General features: G+C 32.7%; 1 long non-coding RNA gene and 2 pseudogenes across 1 annotated transcript; 1 reads left to right on the top strand and 2 right to left on the bottom strand.

Annotated features, from left to right (window-relative positions):
• On the bottom strand, nucleotides 4,970-9,442 carry LOC107610183. Its single transcript, XR_001613430.2, has 3 exons — nucleotides 6,637-9,442; nucleotides 5,267-5,408; nucleotides 4,970-5,140 (listed from the first exon to the last, which is right to left on the bottom strand). It is a non-coding gene; the product is annotated as an uncharacterized LOC107610183 (long non-coding RNA).
• On the bottom strand, nucleotides 9,826-13,763 carry LOC107606587 (annotated as a pseudogene).
• On the top strand, nucleotides 16,480-18,845 carry LOC110264996 (annotated as a pseudogene).

Here is a 25,766-nt window from a genome sequence, read left to right as displayed (position 1 = left end):
GTATTTTCAGATTGAGATTTTTTATTTATTAGAATTAAATTATAAATTTTTCTTTAAACAGATCATTTTTTTTTGTACAAAAAATAGCTGATTTTAGTAAATAAAAAAGATTTTTCTTAAACAGATCATTTTTTTTGCACAAAAGATAGCTGATTTTAGTAAATGAAAAAGATAAATACATAACTATTTATATTGGACCAGGAAAAAAAATAGAAACCATAATAATTTATTGAAGTTTGTCCACTTACTTGCAAGGCCCAAACATAAAAAATATCTTTTGGGCAACGTAATTACAAGTCTATCCTGTATTAAACTTATGCAAATTATTGCGCTCCACACCAGTCTAATGAACGTCAGAACCGAACTGGTGTAAGGTTATTGGATCACTGGATCATTGGTTCAATCAGTGAGTTACTAGTCGAACTGGTTAACCTGGTATAATTAAATAATTATATAAAATTTAATTATCTTTATTGGTTCAATCAGTGAGTCACTGGTCGAACCGAAACAATTATATAAAATTTAATTATTTTTTTATTATAAGTACTTTTATTTTATTTTTATAAAAATAATTATCATTTTTAAATTTTAATACTTTATTAATTAGTTCATATTTATTGTATTATTATATTATTATAGGTGAAAACTCACATACAGTTGTTTTTATGTGAAGTTGATATTTAAGAACTGTTAGATGATTTGATAAGTTTGACTAAATATCATCTAAAATTTTTTAACTATTAACTTCATATGAAAACAACTGCATGTGAGTCTTACCTATTATTATATACTACAAGTATTTATTGAAAAAATAATATTAATAGATATCATATAATCATAAAAAAAATTGTGATTAATAAAATTTTTTTGTTTATCTTTTTAATTTGTATATATTTAATGAAATTTATAGTTAAATAAAATATAATTAATTTTAAAATAAGTGACTTTAGAATTAAAATAAATTGAATATAAGTAAAATAAACTATTATTATATATACTATAATTTGTCTATTTAATAATAAAAAACATCCCAACATAATAGTATGATCATCTTCCTTTTTTCATGCTACCATAAAACTTTCTATATATATAGTGTTGAATCCCTTGTCTGCATCTGCAATATATTCTCAAGGCTTGTGACATGTTTTAACGTTTCTACGTTTTTTAGTATTTACTTATTTACTATCAGATTTCCTTTTTATATTATTGTTATGATTTCTTTTTTATTCCGAATATGTAGTATAAGACTTTAGTTGCGCTGTCAAATAGCAATAGTAGCAGATATTCTTTAAAAAAATTGTCGTAGCTAAAAAATTAAACTTAACATTGATAAAATGACAATGTAATATAATCAAATTCATCTTTTTTAATAATTGTTTAATTAAGTAGTAGTAGGTGCAAGATTTTTTTTTTCTTTGATTAAACTGCAAATATATAACAAGTAACAATAATAATACCACCTACAAATATAATTGCGCGTGTGTATTTTAGGTTCATAATATTCTTTGTATTTGAAACTACAATAATTTGTTGTTTTCTAATTAAATAACGTGGCATATATATAATCAAAACAGGCAAATTTAAGTTGTCTCTCTCACATATATAAACAGGCAAATATCTTAGACAAGTTAACAATAATGTGATGATTATTTATCGTTCATATATATAATTGCCATTTAAAATACGGCCAAAAAAGCTTACACAGTTACACATGTTTAATTTCTTTTTTTCACTTCTCTCTCTTTCCGTATATCATTTTTAAAAGTCGGATTGGTTCAGATTTTGAAAAAAAAAACAGAAACGATTAAATTTTAATTGATTCGGATTGGTTTGGATTTGTGATTTTTAGTGAGTAAATTCAAACCGATTAAAACCAGATAGATTAGTTCAAGTAATTGAGTAGGGGTGGTAATGGATAGGGTAGAGTTTGGATCTAATCCTAACTCTACCCGCAGGTTGAGAATATCTCAATCCTAACCTTACCTACTTTTAATCCACGAATACCCGACTCTACTCGCGGATTATAGAAAAGATACACTATTATTATATAACTTGATAATAATTTAAAATAGAACTGACTTTTATGTAAAAAAAAATATTAAATTAACAATTAATGATTTTTTTTAGTGGCTAAGGATCTTTTACATTTAATGAGAGGTCTTTGATTCAACATCCACTTAAAACATATTTTTATATAAGTATATAATATATACATATATAGAGTGCGGGTTGGTCGGGTAGGGTTGAGGCTCAACCCGCACTCTACCCTACCTGCATGAGAACCCTACCCACTACAGATCGGATTGGCAACCCTACGCGACCGAATGGGATTGGATTGGGTACCCGCAGATAGGATACATATTGCCACCCCTATAATTGAGTATCCGACTAAATTTTTTTTTAGAAAAACTTAAAAAAATCATCTAAATATTATAAATATATAATAATAGTAATTAAAAAAAATAATACTTTAATTAATATCAAATTAATTGAGTAATCGGGTTCTATAATTTCAGAATCAATAACCGAACCAATTAAAATATTCAATTACCCATCGAATCTAAAACCAGTATAATTAAATTGGGTTAATTTTGGACAAATAATCTAATTATCCGTACTTGTGAACATCTCTATTTGTATATCAGATCAAAATTTACTTTATTAACACTAAATTTTGAACTAATTATTCACTTAACCTTCAATCTAACTCTTCTATTATTATATATTTTTACGTATCCATACGATTGAGTTTTTGAATTTTTAAAATAATGTAAAGTAATTCGAATCATTGCTATTTGATTCGGATCTAATCTAAAAAAATCGAGACATTTTGAATTTTTTTGTTAACACGAACAAAGTAAAAAAAAAACCTTTAAAATTATTTTAATATTTGACTCCAAATATCACTATTACCCTAAACCTAAATCTTGTATAATTAGCAAAATTTAACTCTTTGGTTTGCCAAAATAAAAAATACCATAGACATAAAAATAGAGTAATATATATTAGGCTAATAATAATTAGCATTATATTATCTATTCTTATTCTTAATATATAAAAGTAGGTACATAGATTTACCGACATTGCTTCTAAGTTATTTCTCTTCTTCTACTAACGCCATGTCAGCACTAATGCTTACTTGGCAAAATTTTAGAATCCACCACTCAAATCTTGTCAAATTAACTTTTATTTTCACATAAAAAAAATACAAAAAACAACTAAAAAACACAATAAAAACCAACAAATTAACTTTTTTCAAATCAATCCTTATTTCTAAAACAACAAAAACACAAATTAACATTTACCCTAACAAAAAGCTCACAAAACCAAAGAGCTTATTACCTTTCTCAAACCCTCATCCTCTTAGCACCTCTCCGTACCAAGATCCTATTTCCTCAATCCTCTTCCGGTTCCATCCTATTTCTTCCGTTCTCTTCCGGTCCATGAATCATTTTTTTTCCTCAAAACAAATTGTACATCGCGATGTCCATCTCCGGCGGAGCCGCATTGCATAAATTGCAGAAATAGAGCAAACTTCATTCCTCCTCTTGCGGTTTCCCTGCCAGAGCTGGATTCTGGGTCTCAGACCAACGTCACCATTCAGCGCCGCCAACGTAAGAAATTTGTCTCAGGTATCTTCCTAAAGATTTTCAACTTTGCCATTTACTCTTCTCATTGTTCAATTTCATTTTCAATAGCCCTATTTATTTGTTATAAATAATAACATTTTTAATTGTGAACTCATTGCAAGTAGCACAAGTTTATGTATTCCTCTTTTGTAAACGGTTCTCCAGAGCTCGATTCTGGGTCTCAGACCAACGTCACCATTCGGCGCCGCCAACGTAGGAAATTTGTCTCAGGTATCTTTCTAAAGATTTTCAACTTTGCCGTTTACTCTTCTCATTGTTCAATATCATTTTCAATAGCCATATTTATTTGTTATAAATAATAATATTTTAATTGTGAACTCATTGCAAGTAGCACAAGTTTATGTATTCCTCTTTTGTAAACGGTTTTGTCCAACGCTCACACCCAAAATTAATGTGCATTTAAAATTATTGCTCCCTATATACTATCGATTGCAATATTTCATCATCAAATTATAAATTGTTATTTTACATGTGGAGTACTTCTTCCACAATTTACATTTACGTGTTTCTCTTTTTCAAATTGTTATTCCACATGTGCAGTATTGCTTCCACAATTTACTTAGAATTGATTATCATTCTTTGACATGTCTTATTCTCTTTGTTGTAGAAGGATTTGCAGTGGTAATAACAGACCCGAAAAGTTAATACCCAAAATTGTTAGATGAAAATCAACCAATCACTATTTAGTAAAATGTTTTAAAAAAATTAAAACAAAAAACTCTTATCTATTATTATTCAATTGAAACATCAAGTACTAATTAAATGCAATAAACATACATTAAAAGTGTCATAATAATTGCGCGGATCTCACTCTAGTTTAACTTAATATTAGAATAAGACCCGTGCAATGGACGGGCTATTTACCAAATTCAAGTTACTTTCTTACTATGCATGGTCCGAAATAAAAAAACAAATACAAATTCATATAACAACCTAAATAAAAAACTATATAAAGCAATTGAATTGAGATAGAAATGCTTGTATAAAAAATTAAATTTAGTGAGGTCAAGATATTTTATAGACAAATTGTATTTAATTTGTTAGGTAATATTAACTATTTGAGATTTAATCATTCGGAACCAACATTTTTATCATTGTCAACTTTAGTAATTGTAAACTAACCCTGATCAACGTAAATTCATTATATTTTTAACAATTAAAGAGATATTTAAATAAATTTGATCAAAAATATTATAAAATCAGATTAGAAAATTGAGATAGTAATTCTAAAATCAATAATAACTAATTAAAACAATATTAGTACATCAAATCTTATATATGAACACCTATATCTAATATATATCCCGGAGATATTTAAGTTTTAGTGAAAAATCAATAACAACTTTGATTCCAACTTGTAAAAATAGACATCATAGTTGTACACTTTCACACCATCAGCTATTGTTGTAAGTCTTTTTTTCCTTTATATGTGTGCACTCCAACAACTATTTATACTTCCGATCACCTTTGTCTACACAAATGTCATAAACCTACAAAGTAATAAAATAAAATCAACAATAATTATCCTATATTGATTTACAATCTGAATTTGGAATCTATCGAAAAACAGTAACTCTGAAAAACAGTAACTCTAGTCTCTAAACTAAGAGATATACCTTAAAAGCACAACCATCTCTTTTAAACTTCCTGTGTTTTCTCAAGAGTACTTTAGGGAGATTTGATCTGATTCATTCTCAATTGCATCTATCAGTTATAGGAAGAACTTGCACCATGATTCCAGTCAAAAAACGATAATGCCTTAGGGAATGAGATGAGATGAGATGAACAAACAGTACCAGTCAAAATATAAAAAAATGATACTCAAGACATGAACACAATTGAACAAAACAAAAAAGATACAATTTACAAATTCAAAGTTATGAACATTACATCTTCATAACTTTGCAAGATATAATCCTTAGGCAAGTCAACTTGAGAAGCAGACTGAAAAAACAATATTTGTAGGAAGAGACTAACGTGTTTATCGATTAAAACAACCGTCAACAATGCTACATGAATACATGTTTAAATTCAAAGTGAGGCAACATATAAGTGGCAATGGTGTTAATGGCAACTAAACCATTAACCATATATGATCTCCAAGTTAAAATTGAAAACATATGCAGTTTGAAGCACAAGCTTATTCATGATGATGAATTGAATATTCCACATATGAAAACATCATTCATTTACTTTTTATCTTCTGGTTTCAGCTTTACACCAATATGCCTCATATCAAAAATAATTAAGTCAACTTCAAATCGCATATAAGTCAGAAAAATATCTACATGTGATTATCCAAAGAGTCCTTTCCTAATCTTACACAGGTCTCTATTATGAGACAAAAGTCACAGGATCAAGCTCTATCAAAATATTATGATAGGGACATGAATATAATTTAATTTCCATAACATACATCCTTTACCCAAACTATAGCAGCATCAAATCTTATAAAAGAAGATCACATAGTCGAGCCATCGCTTCCAAAAGAAATCACTTTAATATATGATTTGTACTTAATATCTTTAATATAGTGTGTTAAAGATCCTAAGAACATACAATGACTCGGATGATTTATTTACCTCTATAAAATCTCCCTAAAAATGATTTGTATACATTAAAAGAATTCACCAGTAAGGAACAATTTTTAGTATACAATTTCTATCAATGTTTTGCAATTTCCTTTTTCATCATGCATGAATATTATCTGGTTCGGTCCATGAATCTATTCTTTAACTGATATGATCATTGTGATATGATCATCCATCTATATATACCTAAAAAATGTGATTCTTAGTGTGTAATCTATATCTATTCTCTTCTTCCCTCCATTGCATATATATCATTATGAAATTATGCTAATAATTGTGTACTAAGTGATTATCAGACCGAAACACCAAGTCATAGAGAATAGAGCACACCTCTGACTTTTGGATAATAAAAACAAAGTACATCATGTTCAATATTTTATCCAAAAAATGTTTACCTAGCCAATTCAGCTGAGGGTGTCACTTGATTGGCCTCACTCGGGGCTTCTTGCCTTTTCTGACTTGCCTCTTATGTAATTTCTGAAACAATAGCATAGCACGATTGATCAAGTTTATCCGTCATGTCTGGCTGTGATACAGTTGGCGGGAAACTCCAGGTGGGGAGGTCAACTCACTTACATAATATAGTATCTCCTGGATTAAGGGAGACTATACCCTGTGCAATGACTTTTCCGCTTTTGCATCTACCATTACTGGCAATAAAGCCTCCATCCAGTAGATCTTAAGTTAGGATTCTCGAATGGGGAGAGCTACTCCTGGAAGACTAAGACTGCTATTATCAATATAAAGCATAGATACATTAGAACTCGCTCTTCTCTAAGACCATCTCAAGGTCCTCTATTTCCAGCTAAAGGAAATAGAGAGTCTAAACCCTTGTCCGTTTCTCTCCCTGCTTGCCTCACCTAAAAAGCCTAAAAAGGCAGGAGGCTTAGCTACTAGTCCGAAAGCCAGAAGCCGAAGGAAAATGAGACTCGCTAAGACTAGGAAAAGAGCAGCTAGCTAACTAGCTGATAGAGATGGCAGAGCTCCTTTCTCACTAAGAGCAGCAAAGGCAAATACCACTACCTTGGCTCCCTCCCTTGCTGATAGAGCGCCATAAATTGGATGCAGGGGCCTAACCTAATAAGATTGGCGGGTAGGCCTGTTTCAGCCAAAGTTGATCGATGGCTCTGATGCCCATCCAATGCCCTAGGAATAGGATCTCCGAATAGTAACACGGTAAGGCCAAAGGAGCATTTGAATGACGTTTTTTGCTATTTACAACTAAAAAACCCTTTTGCTGGAGCGATCAAAATTTGATTATACCCCCATCTAACTTCACTCACTTGAAAGCTTGAAAGAGATATTCCCTCTAATAAGGCATTCATGAGCTTACCTGTAACCTGTAACTGGACTAACTTCGCCTCCCCCTAACTCTACTCTGGATAGCTTCTTGCGTGCTCAATTGACTTGAAAAGCAGATTCCTTGATAATAGGAAGAAAGCTTTGACTTCTAGGCTTTCTACTTTCTCTTCTCGCTCATTCCCGACTAATGGCAACCTTTACTAGTCCGGTATTATAGCTTTTTTGAACCTACTTCAATTTCAACCCTCATCAAATCCAGATACCAATCCAATGAGTTCGATGATATTTCCTAGAGCTTCCTGCTGTTCTTATTACAGCTTCCCCTCCATGTGCCCAGAGACTCTCGTTTTGCGAGAAGAATAATATAATAATTAAAAATGAGATTATTAGTAGCACAACAACTACATCATCTCCAAGGATCAATGGCACAAATTGAATGGTGAATATCTTAAGCAATATCATCTAAGCTGAAAATAAAATCATGACAATTGAATACACATAAAAGTTCAAATCAGAGGGAGAGGAACAACACAAAAGGCAAGAGAGAGCAATTTAAAACTTTCAGCAATAACACAAAATTAGGATGAATACATCTCTTATTACTCTGCCGCCTTCTTTGTACTTCTAAACTGCAATTGAGCAGCTACATCCAAGTTCATCATATCAAGGGCAAAAAGATGCGATTGAACTCTAACACACAGGCTAATGGAATTACTATAAAATTCAAGTTCATGATCTCTTCTCTAATATAATGCTAACAATCAATTAGTTAACCAAAAAATGTTTGTTTTACACATAGTGACCTTTTTTTCAAATTTCAATTAGTTAACTAAAAAATGTTTACTTTTCAAAATGGGGAAAAGGAAATCTATATAATTTTCAAGTTGTTATAGTTATAGAAAATAGTCAAGAGCATGGTTCAATAACTAAAAAACTGCCAACAAACCATAACATAGAACTGCAGCAGTGGTATATACCGAGTTCATAGAAATCGCAATGCAAACTAAAAATTGGAAAGCTACATTCATCATGCATGTATAACATAAGAAAAAGAAAATTAAAGCAAATAATTTATGAACTATTATTAGTATTATTGCTGCATATTCACAAAATATTGCATGTAATACATGACTTTAACCAATTGCGTTATCTAGGTGCCCTTGAGTCTTCAATATTTATATGTGGAATGAAACTTATTTTTAAAGGAAACTCAAAACCAAATATACAGAAGTTAGTTATGGAAGGAAAAGGAAGAACAAAATTAGTTAAATACATATAAACTTAGTTAAATATTAATGTTTGCCATCCAAAAAGTAAACTGAACAAATTAAAGAAGAGACAAAAGTCATATAATATAAATAAAAATAGGTAAAAAAAATAGCAATTAAGGCAGATGCATCATTCATACCGCTTTAGCAGGCGCAGCTTTAGCCAGAGTACCTTGCCAGCAAATTTCACACCTTGAGCTTTGCCAGGGAAGTTGTTCCTTAAAAAAGGAATCAAGTTTTCAAATTACTTATGTAAAAATTCTAACTTAGCAAAAACAAATAATCTATCTTATATTGGACTAAGAACACAACCAATAATTTCAATTAGAAACCACAAAGAAAGATATATTTTGCATATTCCAATTATTGAAAATCAATTCTTCTAGATTGTTGGTAACAGATGAAATTACTAAACTTATCTCTTCTTTCAAAGGAACCATGGACAACCCCAAAAGAAAAAGATTGCTTTCAACATGTTTTTTCTAAAATCAAACACATAAAAACACTAAGAATTAATCTCCATCTTTTCAACTACTTCTCTAGTCACAGGCTCATAACTAGTGAAAGTGTGAAACTACTGTTTTCTTTTAGTTCCCTTTAAACAAATGCTGTTTAATCCCAAATAATTTACAGGTACAATGAACATTAAAAATAAAAAAGATAAAACAATTATTCTAATAAAAATGTTAACATATTTTATACCAATCACTGATTGCTTTGATAGTTGACTTTTAATATATACATGGTATAAATCATAAATATGATATGAAAAAAAAGTAATTAATTTACTCAGATCATAATTCACTCGCCATCCGTCATCACCGCACTATTTTGCCAATTTCAAGAGGACCTTTTAGTCAAAACTATGGAAACCCAAAAATGCCCCTTTAGTAGAAGATAAGAGGGTCAAAGTGTGGTCCATGTCTTGGTCAACGAACTCAACACATGCTTTCAATTGCAGGACAGATTCGTCATTCACATTTTAAAAAAATTAAGAAATAAGGAAATTGCATAAATTAAAGAGCTATCATAAGCAAGGATCGAAATCCTCTCTACATTGCCTCACTATATAACAAATTGATGTTCTGTGAGACCCTCTTGTTCTTCTGCCTCCTCATCAAGCATGAAATTAATTTCTAGAACATATCCATCCCACTTCATCTCATTCACAAGTAGACAAATTTGCTCATATATCTCTTCAAATCTTGGATGTGCCTTGTCTCCCACAAGAAATGCATGTACCTCATTTCTTACTTCAATCCAGCTACAACCAGGCTCCTTCTTTAGCTTATAATTCTTCATTATATTTCTTACTTTTGCGACCTCACCCCACATTGCCGCATTAGCGTATACATTAGATAAAAGAACATATGCAGAAGAATCTTGTGGGTCCAGCTTCAATAAAGAACTGGATGCTACTTCTGCGACTTCTATATTCCTTTGCATCTTGCAATTGCTAAGCAAAGTTCTCCAAATTACATCATCAGCTTCAAAAGGCATGCTTTGAATAAGCTTCAATGCTTCGTTTACTTGTCTGAATCTCCCTAGAAGGTCTACCATACATGAATAATGCTCCATCTGTAGATCTAAACCATAGTGGTTTTGCATTTTTCGGAAGTAATGGAGCCCTCTGTCTAGATAACCCATATGCGCACAAGCTCTGAGGACTGAAATAAAAATTGTATGATTTGGTTTCACATTCAAAAGTTGCATATCCTCAAATAATTTAATGGCTTCTTCTCCAAGTACCATGATATGCATATTGACAAACCCATATTTTATGATATATTTTGTGCTTAATTTGAGTGATTTATTCAATCCTTCACCCACTTATTCATATTATTTGCATGGTTTTACTTTCCCTTCCTCATTATGTGATGTATGTGAAAAACATGTTTTCCTATGCTTTAAAATTAATTATTTTAATTACCTTTATTTCCATTCGATGTCGTGATTAGTGTGTTGAGTAGTTTCAGATCTTCTAAGGCAGTAATGACTTAAAGGATGGAAAGAAAACATACAAAAATGGAAGGAAAGCATAAAACTGAGTTTGTGAAGAAACTGGCATCCACGCGATCGCATGGGCGACGCGGACGCATGCCAAGCGCGGAGAAGCAGCAACGCGGCCGCATGACTAACGCGACCGCGCGCCTTGAGCAGAACAATATGACGTGGCCGCATGACTGATGCGACCGCGTGACAAGGAAAACTCCGAATGACGCGACCGCGTGACCCACGCGAACGCGTGACAGAGGCCACGCACCAGAAATTGTAGAAAACGCTCCCAGCGAATTCTGAAGCCCTTTTTGGCCCAAATCCAAGTCCAGAAGGCATAGACCAGAGGTTATGAAGTGGGAGAATGCATCCATTCAAAGAGAGTCTCCACTTTAGTTAGTTTTCATGATTTAGATTTAGTTTCGAGAGGGAGATTCTCTCCTCTCTCTTAGGATTAGGATTTAGGATTTCTCTTAGTTTTAGGAGTGACTCTCGATCCTAGGTTCAATGTTCTTTTACTTTATATTTATCTCTTACTTTCAGATACTTTAATGCTTATATTAGTTATGTTGCCTATTTGGCTTACGCTGCATTCATGTTACAGATTACTCTTTTGAATTAATGTTATTTGAGGTATTTCAGTTTAATATTGCTTTCTCTTATTTACATTATTGTTATTCCCATCTGAAGACATTTTTATTCCAGTAGATTTATTTTTCTTCTTTTGGTTTTGGTTAAGAAATCAGTAACTCAGGAGTTATCAAACTCAAACATGATTGATAATTGTTATCTTGTTAATTAAATTGAACTTCAATAATCCCAATCTTTTCTTAGGAAATAATTAGGATTCGAAGATCAAACCAATTAATCATTTGACCTTCCTTTATCTTAGTAAAGGTTAACAAAGTGGAATTAAGATTCAATTCTCATCATCATTGATAAGGGTAACTAGGATAGGACCTCTAATTTCTTATACCTTGCCAAAAGTTTATTTACAGTCATTTATTTATTTTACTTGCCATTTAAATTACTTGTTCTTCATTTACTTTAATTGCTAATTAAACCATTCGCTCCTCATTCTCAAAACCCCAATTTACAACCTCCATAACCAATAATAAGAACATACTTCCCTGCAGTTCCTTGAGAAGACGACCCGAGGTTTGAATACTTTGGTTATCAATTTATTTAGGGGTTTTTTACTTGTGACAACCAAAACATTTGTACGAAGGGATTTCTGTTGGTTTAGAGACTATATCTACAACGTGACTGTTTTTATGAAATTCTTTACCGGCAAAAATCCTAACGTCACATATGCACAAATCATAGCACTCCAAGTCACATAGTCCTTCTTAGGTGCCTTCTTAAACATTAGTCTGGAATCCTGCATATTTCTACACTTTGAATACATATCTACAAGAGTGCTAGCTATATACACATCTGAATGCAACTATAGCTTTAAGATTTGAGCATGAATTTGCTTTCCAAGTTCAACAGTAGCCAAATTAGCACAAATATCCAAAACTGTAGCATAGGTGAAATTGTCAGGTATGACACCCATTTCCAGCATCTGTGAAAAATGCTTTTGGGCATTTTCACTTTGCTTTTGCGATGAGAATCCTGAAAGTATTGAATTCCACGAAGCCATTGTTTGCCCCTCCAATATGTAATGAATCTTTTCAGCCTCCTCTAGCATTCCACACTTGCAATACATATCAACAAGGGAACTGCCAACAAAACTGTCTAACCCCAACTCTGACTTAATAATTTGTCCATGAATCTCCATACCATAGTTTAAAGCTTGTTGGGCAGCACATGCTTTTACAACACTACCATAAGTAAAATCATCTGGTTCCATTGTTGACCACAGTATTGAAATGAAGAGTAAAAGTGTTGTCTCTACTTCCTCATTTTGTTCATGAGCTAAAATAATTGCATTCCAAGAAACAACATCCCTCTTTTTCATCTCATCAAATATTAAACAAGATTCCATCAGACCTCCACATTTACCATACATGTCTAAAATAGCATTTGCAACACAGATAACAAATATTAAACCACATTTGATTGCTAATCCATGTAGTTGAATCCCGTCCAACCAGCTTTTGATTGCCGCACAAGCAGTCAAAGCACCAGACAAATTAATTTCATCAAAGCCAAGATATGACCTTTTTAAAGATTGAACATTTTCTAAAGCTTTAAGACCCTGGTCTTGACGAGCATATCCAACAATAATGGCATTATAAGATTGCCGAGTAGGATTGGGCAATGAGTTGAAAAGCTTTCGTGCATCGGACCTTCTGTTGCATTTTGAAAACATGTCCAAGGTGGCAGTTCCCACTATAGTATCATATTCAAAAGAAAATTTTAAAGCATGACCATGCAATTGTCTAGCTTCTTACACTTTGAATACATATCTACTAGAGCACTAGCCGTTACAATGTCATTATCGAAACCCATGCGACTTGCAAGGCAGTGCACTTGAAGACCTAAGCAATAGTCTCCAATACCTGAATATGCCTTTAGAACAACAGCAAAGGTAGCATAGTCATGTGGAATTCTTAGTGATCTCATCCTTTTAAAAATGTCAATCGCCTTTTGATCAGTGCCATTTTGTAAATAGCACACGAGAGTATAGAGTTCCAAGAAACCACATCTCTCTCTGGCATTAAATAAAAAAAGTACAGTGCAAACCCTATGTTCCCAATTCTAGCATAGCCAAACAACATGGTGTTCTATGAGATTATATCCCTTTTTGGCATTCTATCAAACACCTTGAATGCGTAGGTCATATTGGAACATTTACAGTAGAATTGAAGCAAACAATTGGTAACATAGATGCTGGGCACAAAAGTAGTTACTATCATTTGGGCATGGGCTTGATTTCCAGGATTGAGGACTCTAAGAGAGGAACATCTTTGAAAAATGTGGGAAAATGTTAATTTCTTGATGGGATTCATTAGAATAGTGAGGGAATATTGGAAATGGGCCACCGCTAGGGGAATCAAGACATCACCATTTGCGAAGTACCGCAGCGCCAAGTCTCATCGGAAGTCCACCGTGATTCTTTGGGGGCGTCATGGGTTTCTTTTATATGTTGCTTCTAGCGACGTACACGGGTGTTTGGACTGGGTTTACCTTCGTTAACATCGGGTTTAAAATGAACTATGATATATGTACACAAATAGAAATAATTAATAAATTAGTTATCCATATAGAATTTATGTTGACATATAAAATACAAACTGAAAATATGTGAAACTATACATGTATTTTTACAAAAATATATAGCGACTAATTTGGTGACTAGTTTTAGTATACACATAACATTTTTGGGTCTCAATATTCATCAAGTCGATTTTCTAAACCTTTATTCAACTCAAATCCGATAAAACCTATATACCATTAGGTCAAACCTATACGCTTATACCATATTTTTTTTGTCATACAACAAGATACAGTCGCACACATTACATGGATTCCTTTTTCCATTGCTGGCTAAAGCTAGATTCGAACTCAACTATGGCTCTTTGGGAGGTATATGATATGCCGCTTGAACCAAGCCTCCAACCAAAACTTATATTGAATCTAACCAAAGAATGAGTACAGTGACCCAATTTAGATTAAACCTGTCCAGGGTTGTCCCAAAAAACTGGGTCCTGTCCAATCCGAGTCCTGTACATAATCTACTTCTTTTGTGAAATTTTCCAAGGGAAGAGGAAACAATGGAGCACGGCTTGCTACTATGCCCATGGACAAAAGCCATTTGGTTTAGTTCACAAATACAATGTTCACCAACAAAGAGTTTGATAACATCTTTTGGAGCATGGTTAAGGGAGACTATTCTAAGAATAAGGAATGAAGGAAAGGAATTAAAAGAGAAACTTATATTTAGTCTAGGATTTCTATGTTGGATAATATGAAAAAATAGGAATCAACATATGTTTCAGAAACAAACAATCAATTCAACAAATACTATACAATTAGCCAAAACATTAGAGTCAGAGTTCCTAAAAACAAATAAAACCAAGGAGACAGCAAAGGTAACTAGGGATGGTAACGGATCTCATGAGAGCAAGGACATACCGCCTGCCCCGTCTCCATAATACATCCTGGTCTTCGCCCCGTCCACGCAACCGATAAGAGGGAACCCGTATCCGCCAGGGATAGGGGTCTCCACGTATATTAAATAAACAAAAATAAATCATGAAAAATTTAATAAAAAATAAAGATAATCCTCAATCGCGTTAGAAATCCACAAAAACATCAAACATTCAATTTCAATTTCCCTTAGCCACCGTGCATGAATACGTAATTAGTTGCATGAGAGTGCAGAATTGATTAATTAAAGCAAATACTATAGCTCCAATTAAACAATATGAGGCATAATCACAAGTAAGAATTTTCATCATTAAGACATAGACAACTACTAATATAAATTCCCATCAATCACAGAGATCACACAAATATAAAATCACAGAAATCACAACCTATAATAATTAACAAATGCTTCAAGGTAAATGAAAATCGAAGAAATCACAGAGACAAACTTACCGGAAGGAAGAGCAGCCAACGGCGAAGAGGCTGACCACAGCGATGAAGAACGATTTTGTTGGAGGCGGCAACGGAGACTGGACTGCAACATACCCAATTCTGCCTCTGACGATCTTGCTTGATGGCGACGAAGATGATTCTGCTCTGATGCAATGAAGACGGCGACGGTTCTGCCTCTGACGCGACGATTCTCCTCGGGCTAGCAGTGAGAAAGGGGAGCACGGCGGTGACGAGGGAGAGGCGGTGAGAGGAAAGGTGGAGAGAACTTGGGAAAGGGCTGAGGTTTTGCTGAATGTGAGAACAGAGGGAGTGACGACAGTAGTTAGGGATTCAGGGATTCATCATTCATGTTCAACTAACTGAATAGGGGTGTTTTCCGCGGACTATTACTCATTCAAATTCAATAGTAGTTTTGGCTGTACGTTTTGTTTTAACGACAACAGCAAACAAAGTATTCTAATTGAAGCCCAAATATTGTATAAAATCATCATGTGTTATTAAACCTCAAATATCTTACTAACTTTGATCGTATAACTGCAAATATGTTACTAATTGAATTTTTAATTAAGCATACAATGATAAATTGATTAAAATAAAAAATGTTTTAAACTAATTTTATGAACTGTTCAAAGTCCTATTAAATTTAATATTAGGCCATGGATTCCTTACTCCTACTTTTTTTATAGAAATATCATTAATCATCATCAAAATAACTACAAAACATACCCTTTTTTTTAAAATTACTAATTAGATTTTGATCCCTCAAAATTTTGATTTTTTTTATTTTTTTCTTTTCTTTTTTATTTCAAATTCAGAAAACCATAGCAGAATGGAAGTTCTGGACCCTGTACCTTACGGCTTGCGGAAGAGCTATTCGTTACTATAGATGCATCTGATCTGAGCAGCGGATCATGATGCTCATGATGCGTTCACAGCGGAAGAAGTTGGGAAATGCTAGGGTTTTTCTTCCAACTTGCGGAAGAGCTATTCGTTACTATAGATGCATCTGATCTGAGCAGCGCATCATGATGCCGGGGAGTTGTTCACAGCGGAAGAAGTTGGGAAATGCTAGGGTTTTTCTTCCAATTTCAATTATTGCCATTCTCTCATCATCTTCCTCTTATGGTTCGCTTATCCTCGCCGCCGCAACACCCCTCAGACGACGCGAGGACTAATCCGCCGCCGCCGCGCAACCTGCTTCAGCCGCCGTCGCCCAAAACGTCGTTTTTGCTCCTGCTAGCTTCTCCTTCTTCCATGAGCTTTTGCTCTGGTAGCTTCTCCTTGTCCATTATCGTGCCTTCGCCTCCTCGATCTATTTCACAGTTTGTGTTCTAACTTCTCACTTTTAGATCTGTAACTAAATTCACATCCTCTTATTCTAATTACTTCAATGATTATTATATGCTAATTATTCTAATTACATCCTCTCTCAATAATGTTTTCAATTTCGATTTTGTATTCACTCTTAATTATTTTTTCTAGCATTTCATCTTTGATGAGGCTTTGATAATTGACTCAATGCTCTTCATTGCTTATTTCTTCCTAGTAATTTCATGGAAGTTCTATTTCGGTTCATTTCTTGTGATGTGCTGTTATCAAATTACCGAATTTAGGGTTTTCCTCTTCTTGATTTTGGTTTTGGTTCCATCGAATTCTGATTTTGGTCCACTCCCTGCGATTGTTAATTTTGTAATTGTGCCACTACTTGATTGTTAATTTTGGTTTTGGTTCCATGGAATTTTAATTTTCTTACTGATGTAGAGGTACATAAAGCAGAACAACGACGTTGCCCTCTGTGCACCAGAAATGGGTATCAATTTCTTTCACTTCTCTACTTTCTTTGTGCACATTATTACCTCATTACTTCTTTTTCCATTAGGTTCCACCAAGAAAATAATCATTGTTTTAATATAACCGATATGGTATGATTACTTGATTGATTGTGTCAAAAGCAATTAAGAATTAAGATACAGGAGTTTTAGATATAATTGAGATGTCAGCTGGAAGGTTCGAAGAGCAGCAGCCAAATGCCTAGCAGCATTGATTGTTTCTCGCCCTGAAATGCTTTCAAAGCTATATGATGAGGCTTGTCCCAAATTGATTGACAGATTTAAAGAGAGAGAAGAAAATGTCAAGATGGATGTATTTAATACTTTCATTGAGCTCTTACGTCAAACTGGCAATGTAACTAAAGGGCAAATTGATGCAAATGAAACGAGTCCTAGATGGTTGTTGAAGCAAGAAGTTTCAAAGATTGTCAAATCTATAAATAGGCAGTTGCGTAGGAAATCTATCAAGACAAAGGTTGGTGCATTTTCTATTTTGAAAGAATTGGTGGTTGTCTTGCCAGACTGTCTTGTAGACCACATTGGATCACTCATTCCAGGAATCGAAAAAGTATTAAATGACAAATCATCTACATCAAATTTGAATATTGCAGCTCTCGTATTTACTAGACTGGTATTATTTTCACACTCTCCTGATATTTTCCACCCATATATTAAGGCTCTTTCTGCTCCTGTTCTATCAGCTGTTGGTGAGCGATATTAAAAGGTCACTGCTAAGGCCTTGAGGGTAAGCGGAGAACTCGTACGTGTTGTCTGCCCAAGTATTGAGGGATCTGGATTTGATTTCAGACCGTACATCCATCCCATTTATAATGGCATTATGTCACGCATAATAAACCAAGATCAGGATCAGGAGGTTAAGGAGTGTGCCATCTCTTGCATTGGCTTCATTGTGTCAACATTTGGTGATCATCTAAATGAAGAACTACCAGCATGCCTTCCTGTACTTGTTGAACAAATGGGAAATGAGATAACTTGTCCTACAGCTGTCAAGGCATTTGTTGTCATTGCTGCTTCTCCACTTCGGGTGGATCTGTCGTGTTCTTGAGCATGTAATAGCAGAGTTGACTGCATTTCTATAGAAAGCTAATCGAGCACTAAGACAAGCAACCTTAGGAACCTTAAATTCACTTATAGTTGCATATGGTGATAAGATTGGTTCTTCTGCATATGAAGTTATTATTGTAGAACTCTCGGGACTAATTAGTGATTCTGATTTACATATGACAGCTCTTGCCCTTGAACTCTGCTGCACGTTAATGAGTGACAAGAGGTCCAGTCCTAGTGTTGGTCTGGCTGTTAGAAACAAAGTTTTTTCTCAAGCTCTGACATTAATTAAAAGCTCCTTGCTGCAGGGGCAAGCCCTTTTGGCTTTACAAAATTTTTTTGCTACTTTAGTCTATTATGCAAACACTATTTCTGCAAATGTAAAGATTTATGATTTGTTGATTGTATGAAAATATTTGAAGCTTGCATTGAAATTAATCAAAATCTAGATTGGAAGCCTCTCTGTCTTTTTTTATTTTTGAGAAGTGGAGTTAGAATCCTCTTTTCCTTCTTCTCTTTGTCTTACTTCTTTTAGAAACTTATCAGAGTGCACAATATATTTCATTACCAATGAGATTGATTAATTTGATTTTTTCCTTCGTTATTGCCTTGTGTTTGAGGGACACTTGTTTATCGAGATTTTTTTCCTTGTGGTCATCCTTTTCTTGCTTTCCCAAAAAGTTACAAGCCTCCTCAACTACCCTTAACAAACAAGGTTTGTTTAAAAGTACCCCGTGGTGTATTTTTATTTTTATTTATTTTTTAATTTCTTTTTTCTGATACTATGAAATATCTAAGTTTATTGTTGTTTTTGAAAGCCATACTCAAATTATTCTTTGCATGAATAATAATGAGCTTTTAAGTTGAATCCCTATGCTTATTGTTTTACTGTTTGTTCTAGAGCAAGTAAATCTGAGAATAATCATGTTTTGGTATTTTGACTCTCTTTGAAAAATTGCTTAATATCTGCATGAAATTGACGAGTTATGTGATGAATGGGTTCCTAAGCCACTTATTCCTTCTCTTAATGAAGAGTTGTATGCAACACCAGTGCTTGAGAGGTGATTGCATTTTCTTGTCTGGAGGCATCCTCATTTATTCTTTATTGATAAATGTTTCTAACATGTTATAACATATCTCACTGATAAGAATCTTTGGAAAATCAAACTACAAAAGTTGCCTACCCTATAAACCATCCACTATTATCCCATATTTTCATTGTGGGACTCAAGTCCTACACCTTGTAAAGTTGTAACTGGATCCTAAGGGGTTTTTGTTTGCTTAGATGGAGTTCCTACTGAAAAACTACATTGTTATGGTTGCATTTCTTAGACTATACACATAATATTTATCCTTGAGGGTGAGCCTTGGTGGAGTCACTACTTGCCAGCGCCAAGCCTTCACCATAGTCAGATGGCATTGCCAAACAAGCGTCGCATTCAATAGTTCAATGTGTGGCTGTTCTGTGCCTTACTGCTGGGATCAGAAGTGTTCGTCCACAGTGAAAATGCTGACAGACATTCTCAAGGATGACAACAGTTCTAATTCTTCTAAGCAGAACCTTGCCCTTCTATGTTTGGGAGAGATTGGTAGGAGGAAGGATCTTAGTGCACATGCTCATATAGAAAATATTGTCATTGAATCCTTCCAATCTCCCTTTGTTTGAACTTTGCTCTTGTTCATTTTTTGGATTAAGATAGATCAATTATATCTTATAAATTCAGGATATGTTTGAACTTTGCTTTTTTTCATTTTTTGGATTAAGTTATATTGTATTTATCATACTCAGCAATAATTAGTTACAGGAATATATAGGTTATGAATAATTTATATTAACCGATAAAGTAAAAGAAATTAGTAATATAGAATTATAATATATAGAAGAAGGACAAATTAGTGTATAAACTAATGAAACATAGCTTAGTAATTTGTCTTTCAAAGAAAATATAAAAATATCTAAAAAGATAATTCCTCATTCCCGAATGTCTTCATGCTCTGCTTCCACCTTGGTCCTATATTGCCAAGCATTTCTTGGATTACGAGATACAAATCATTGTACTCCTCTAAAACCAGATCTACGGCAAGTCTCATTCATGTGGAGTCGTTAATCTGCTAAGACCACCAACAATATAATTCTAATTAGAAGTGTGTTGAAAAAATTATGTTAAAAATACTTTGTTATAAATATGACCTGAATATTAAAGTCATCTTGTAAACTACATTCTCTCATCCAACTGGTTGTCCAAACTCCGCTATCATTCCTAAGATATAAAGCATTCAACAAATAGTTATTATATATATAAGATATAAACTATTGAACGAGTTATGATATTTAAAAAAAATTAAATATTAGACTTACGATCTATTTTTTTGAGTGGGTAGGCCAAAAGGTGTGATAGGCCAAAAAGTGGAGCAATCTACAACTTTAGACTTATCATCATAAAAAATATGATCATCTAACATCGCTTCTAAATAAGTTGCCTGTACAAGAGTGAATTGTAAATGATTTAAATTGACTAAGAGTACTAGTTATAACAAATGGTTATTTAAATTGTTAAATTGTTAAGCGATTCTAGATGATTGAGTACTGATTTAGAACAAATAATTACCACTTTAATTGATGTCCTTTTGCATTGTTGATGTTTTCTAACACAAGGCAGTGAATCCAATATGATTAGGCGACGACTCGTAAAGTCAACAATAATAAAATACCAATGTAGTTCCTCACAGATAGGGATAGAAACCTGCGATAAACCTTAAACCATTATAAACATTAAAAAAATATAATAGTATATTAATGGGAAACAAATTGGTCACTTGTACCCTAATGACGTGGCTAATTTTCAGTGACATATATGCTCCAAGAAAATCAAAAATAACCTCGGCCGGTGTGTATTCGTCGCTTAAAGCATATCGCTGGATACAAAAAATATTGTTAAATGAAAATATGTTTTTAATTTAACAACTGTTTTTGAATTGATAATTTAATTATACACTTTACTCGTGTGAGTAGATAGCATGGTTTAGTCTAGAAAAAAGAACTTCTTTCTAAATTAGTATATCCACTCAAACTATTAGACAAAAATATTAACTAATAATTTAGAAATATTATAGGGATAACTTCACTGCAAAATGTTCAGGCATGAACCAGCAAATTGGATCTTCATTCCTACGTCGAAATACACATGTCATCATAAGTGCCACCAGGTTTATAACCTACAATATGTTAAAATTGTATGTAAAACAATATGCATTGACCTCTATACTTACTCGTGATTCGACACATCTCTCCGGCACAAGACATCTAAATGTACTTCTATAACCTTTTTCATATGAGATTACCAACTCTTCAGAACTGACAAAGTCATAAAATGGTTAGCTGGGAGAATCATAGAATTTTTAAACCATTATATATTACACATAATCATAAACCACACGTACGGATCTAACATATCCGAAAAAATATAGGCTGCAATATCAGCTTGAGAATCGGTTAACATCATCGAAGGTATAGACTCAAATGCAATAAATGTCCACCACTGCAGTTAAAAAAATAGTTTCAAGATTACACTAAAAAATAAAGAAAAAAGAAAAAAAAAGTAAAAGAAAAGAAAAAAAATAAGGTTACCTTTAACAGTACAGCTCCTACTCTAACATGTGGTTGTCCATTAGGTGGAGTTGTTGCTTCACGAGTAATATCCGAGTGGAATAACTTTTTGGGTTGAATTGACAAGATACTAGTAAGATCACTAGTTTTTGTACTTTCCGAAGATTGCACAACTATAGTAGGATCCAATATCGAACTACTATTTGTGGAAGTTATTTGTTGTGCCATGATCATATCAATTTTTTTGTGTAGAACATAAATGACCGATTCTAAATTTTCTATCATTTTTGTTATATCGTTAAACATATTCTTGACCTACATATTTTTCATTAAAATAATCTTTCACTACTCACTCAGATAGTATTTTGTCTTGTATGGTACCATATAACCCCTTAGGATGAATATATAGCAAATTCGGTTATAAAAGATAAGATAAGATAAAAATAATACAAATTTTAAAATATTTTATTTCTATCTTTTTTTAAAAAAAAAGTTATCTAATTGTTGTCCATTAGGTGGAGTTGTTGCTTCACGAGTAATATCCGAGTGGAATAACTTTTTTGGTTGAAAAGGCAGGATACTAGTAAGATCACTAGTTTTTGTACTTTCCGAAGATTGCACAACTATAGTAGGATCCAATATCGAACTACTATTTGTGGAAGTTATTTGTTGTGCCATGATCATATCAATTTTTTTGTGTAGAACATAAATGACCGATTCTAAATTTTCTATCATTTTTGTTATATCGTTAAACATATTCTTGACCTGCATATTTTTCATTGGAATAATCTTTTACTACTTACTCATATAGTATTTTGTCTTGTATTGTACCATATAACCCCTTAGGATGAATATATAGCAAATTTGGTTATAAAAGATAAGATAAGATAAAAATAATACAAATTTTAAAATATTTTATGTCTATCTTTTTTTTTAAATAAAGTTATCTAATTAGAGTAAGATAAAAAGAAGTTAAGAATAATAAGATTATATAAAATAATCCAATTTTATCTTTTTTAAAAAGCTAATATTTAAAATATAACCTCAAATTTATTATTATTTTAATACAAAATAAAAGGATAGTAATTTTGACCGTGGAAAGTTGTTAAATTTTGTATAAATTTTGATTTTTAAGTTAAAGTTAAATTACAAATTATTGGTTATCATATTTAAATTATTAAAGGAGAATTAGTTGTGTGAAACATAATCTTATTCTTATATATAAACACTCAAACATAGAACACTATTAACTATCTTTACTAAAACTACAATTTACAATCTAGTAGAGCAATGGAAAAAAAAGTAGTAGACGATCACATTGGATCTTCTTCGATGGAAATTATTGAAAATTCTCCATTGAAACAAATACTACATGCAATTTTCTTTTTATAATGACAAATTACAATGTTAGTTATATATACCAACGCTAACTTTCTTTTTATAATGTAGTCTTTATCCAAGAGAGTTGATGAGATGGAAAAAGCAATGTGGATGGCGAAGAAGTCACTTGATAAATTAACCGCCCTTCAATGTAAAACTGATGAGAAGCATGAGAAATTCGACAGTACGGACCTATATGAGATGAAGAATAAATCCTGTGGTGATGTAACAAAGAAGAACTATTGTCCGTTGCAAGTAAAGTCCGAACATTGTGTGTTTACGGACTTATCCAACGAAAATAAGGATGTTGAGATTTTGCACAATCTGTCACCATCGTTCTACAAAGGGACAAAAACATGCTCGGATGGAGAAGAAAAACAAAACCAAAGTCAAGATTGGGTTTCCAAAGAAATAGAAAAACTAATAAAACTGTGCAAGAACATCCGAGTACGTTTGTAAGGCAAAAAGACAAATTGGCAAGAGTCAATAATCCATCATCTATCCAAAACATGGCGTTTGCACAACCAGCTAAAATGCCAAAATTTGAGCACAAAGGTCAACTATTAAATAAGATGGCAGAAACTAGAGTACGTAAAGGGCCTATAACTTTCACCATAGACAATGCACGGTTAACGACCTCTGCGAAACAAAAAAAATGGCTTTCAAGTCAACTTCTATCCCAAAGGTATTTGATTTAGTTAAAAATAATTTTTTTGGCATAGTATTCAGATACGTATATTGTGGATAACATTTATGTTTTGTGCAAAATCTTAACTGTTCATTCAAACCACCACAAGATATGAGGTTGAGTGAGGATTTGGTCAATATGGTTATGTATATCTTTGCTGCTGATAATGATATAGCGTGAGCATTTTTTTTGTTATCTTTTATTTTTAATTTTAGTTATCTCTGTGGCTAACATGTTGGCTTCATGTTAGAGAGGATTTGGTTCATATTCACGATACAACTGCAACTAGAGAAGATCTGTTCTGTCTCGTACCTGGAAAGCAAGTGTTTGAACTGGTAATAAAGCTGATGGCATTGAAGATAACATCAAATATTAGCATGACCAAATTAAAGAATGTTTAGTCCCTTCCACCATCATTTGAGGTAAGTCAAAATCTTGATTTGCTCATTTTAACTAAGTAAAATAAATAATCATTGTGCCCAAACATACCTAGGATGATGTGTCGTTACATATGGAGGATCATGACCTACTGAAAAAATATGCACATTATATGCCACCAACCCGTGACCTTCAATTTGTAAGTTCTCATTGATTATTGGAATATTTTTATTATAATAAAAAGTACTCAAACTTGTACTTATACATATTACATCCTATTTGTTATACAGATATATGTCCCAATCAAAGAGAATGATCACTGGTATCTAATGGTAATGAGAATTTCTGACAAAATACTTTATCATTTAGACTCTCACTATAAGGTTGAAGATGATGAATCACGCAAGCATCATATTAGAAATAGAGTAAGTTCTCCTACTATAGAAACAAAGCTAATAATAATATTACTTCGAATAATAAAGCACAATATTCTGATTACAGGGAGTGGCTCTTTCTAAAATAATATTTTTAGAGAAGTATGCAAAATGTGGTATACAAGAAATAGTGAGTTTCGAGGGTTGGGACGTCCGTAGGGCAATAGGTATTCCTAGGTGCACAAATAGGTAATTATTCAAATTGTTGGTTATTTAATATATATATATATTGCTTTCGACGGCCTTATGTTATATTACATGATACGTTTTCACACAGCAATGATTCAGCTGTATGGGTTATGCAATGGATGGATGTGCAACAGGAATTCACTCTTGTGGTCCCCCCAAAGGTAATTTTTAACATAGAGAATTTCTCTCTTTAATTACACTAATACATGTGTAAAATAAGTTACAGCTGCAAGAGGAAATGAGTAGAATGTATTTAGCATTGGATTTCGTCACCGAAGATTGGAATAAGATACGGGCAGATGTTAACGAGAGGTTTCAATTATGGTGGCTTATGATACACCCATAGCATCTTTACTGAAATTGGGAAGAATTATTCATGTCTTCTTGTTAGACTTACTAAAATAGACGAATTTTTTAATTATGTATTTTTTATTTCTCTCATTGTGTATCACTTTTTCGTTATCCTATTAATAACTTATAATTCTGAATAAAACTCAAAATCAGCAATGCTATTTATCTCATTTTTTTTTAATTTTTTTATGATGAACTCTTCTTTATTAAAGTAAAAAAATAAGCTGTATAATATATATTTCACAACTATAACAACAAAATTACTTTAAATCTTGAAATTTAGATAATAATGATTCATTCACTAATCATGCTCATTATTCGGTTTTTAGGGAATAAAAAGGTGTATAAAAAAATCACTTAACAGAATCTCTTTGTATCAATCTTCTATTTCCTTGGACATTTTGTACCAAAGTCCATTGCATCCAACATGGATATCTAACCATCAAGCCGAAACCTATCAACATACTTTGACTATCTTTATAGAAAAG

This window comes from Arachis ipaensis, chromosome B07, assembly GCF_000816755.2.
Source record: "Arachis ipaensis cultivar K30076 chromosome B07, Araip1.1, whole genome shotgun sequence".
Classification (NCBI taxonomy): Eukaryota; Viridiplantae; Streptophyta; class Magnoliopsida; order Fabales; family Fabaceae; genus Arachis; species Arachis ipaensis.
Note: the sequence above shows the minus strand (reverse complement) of the source record. Positions and strands in the feature narration are given on the sequence as shown.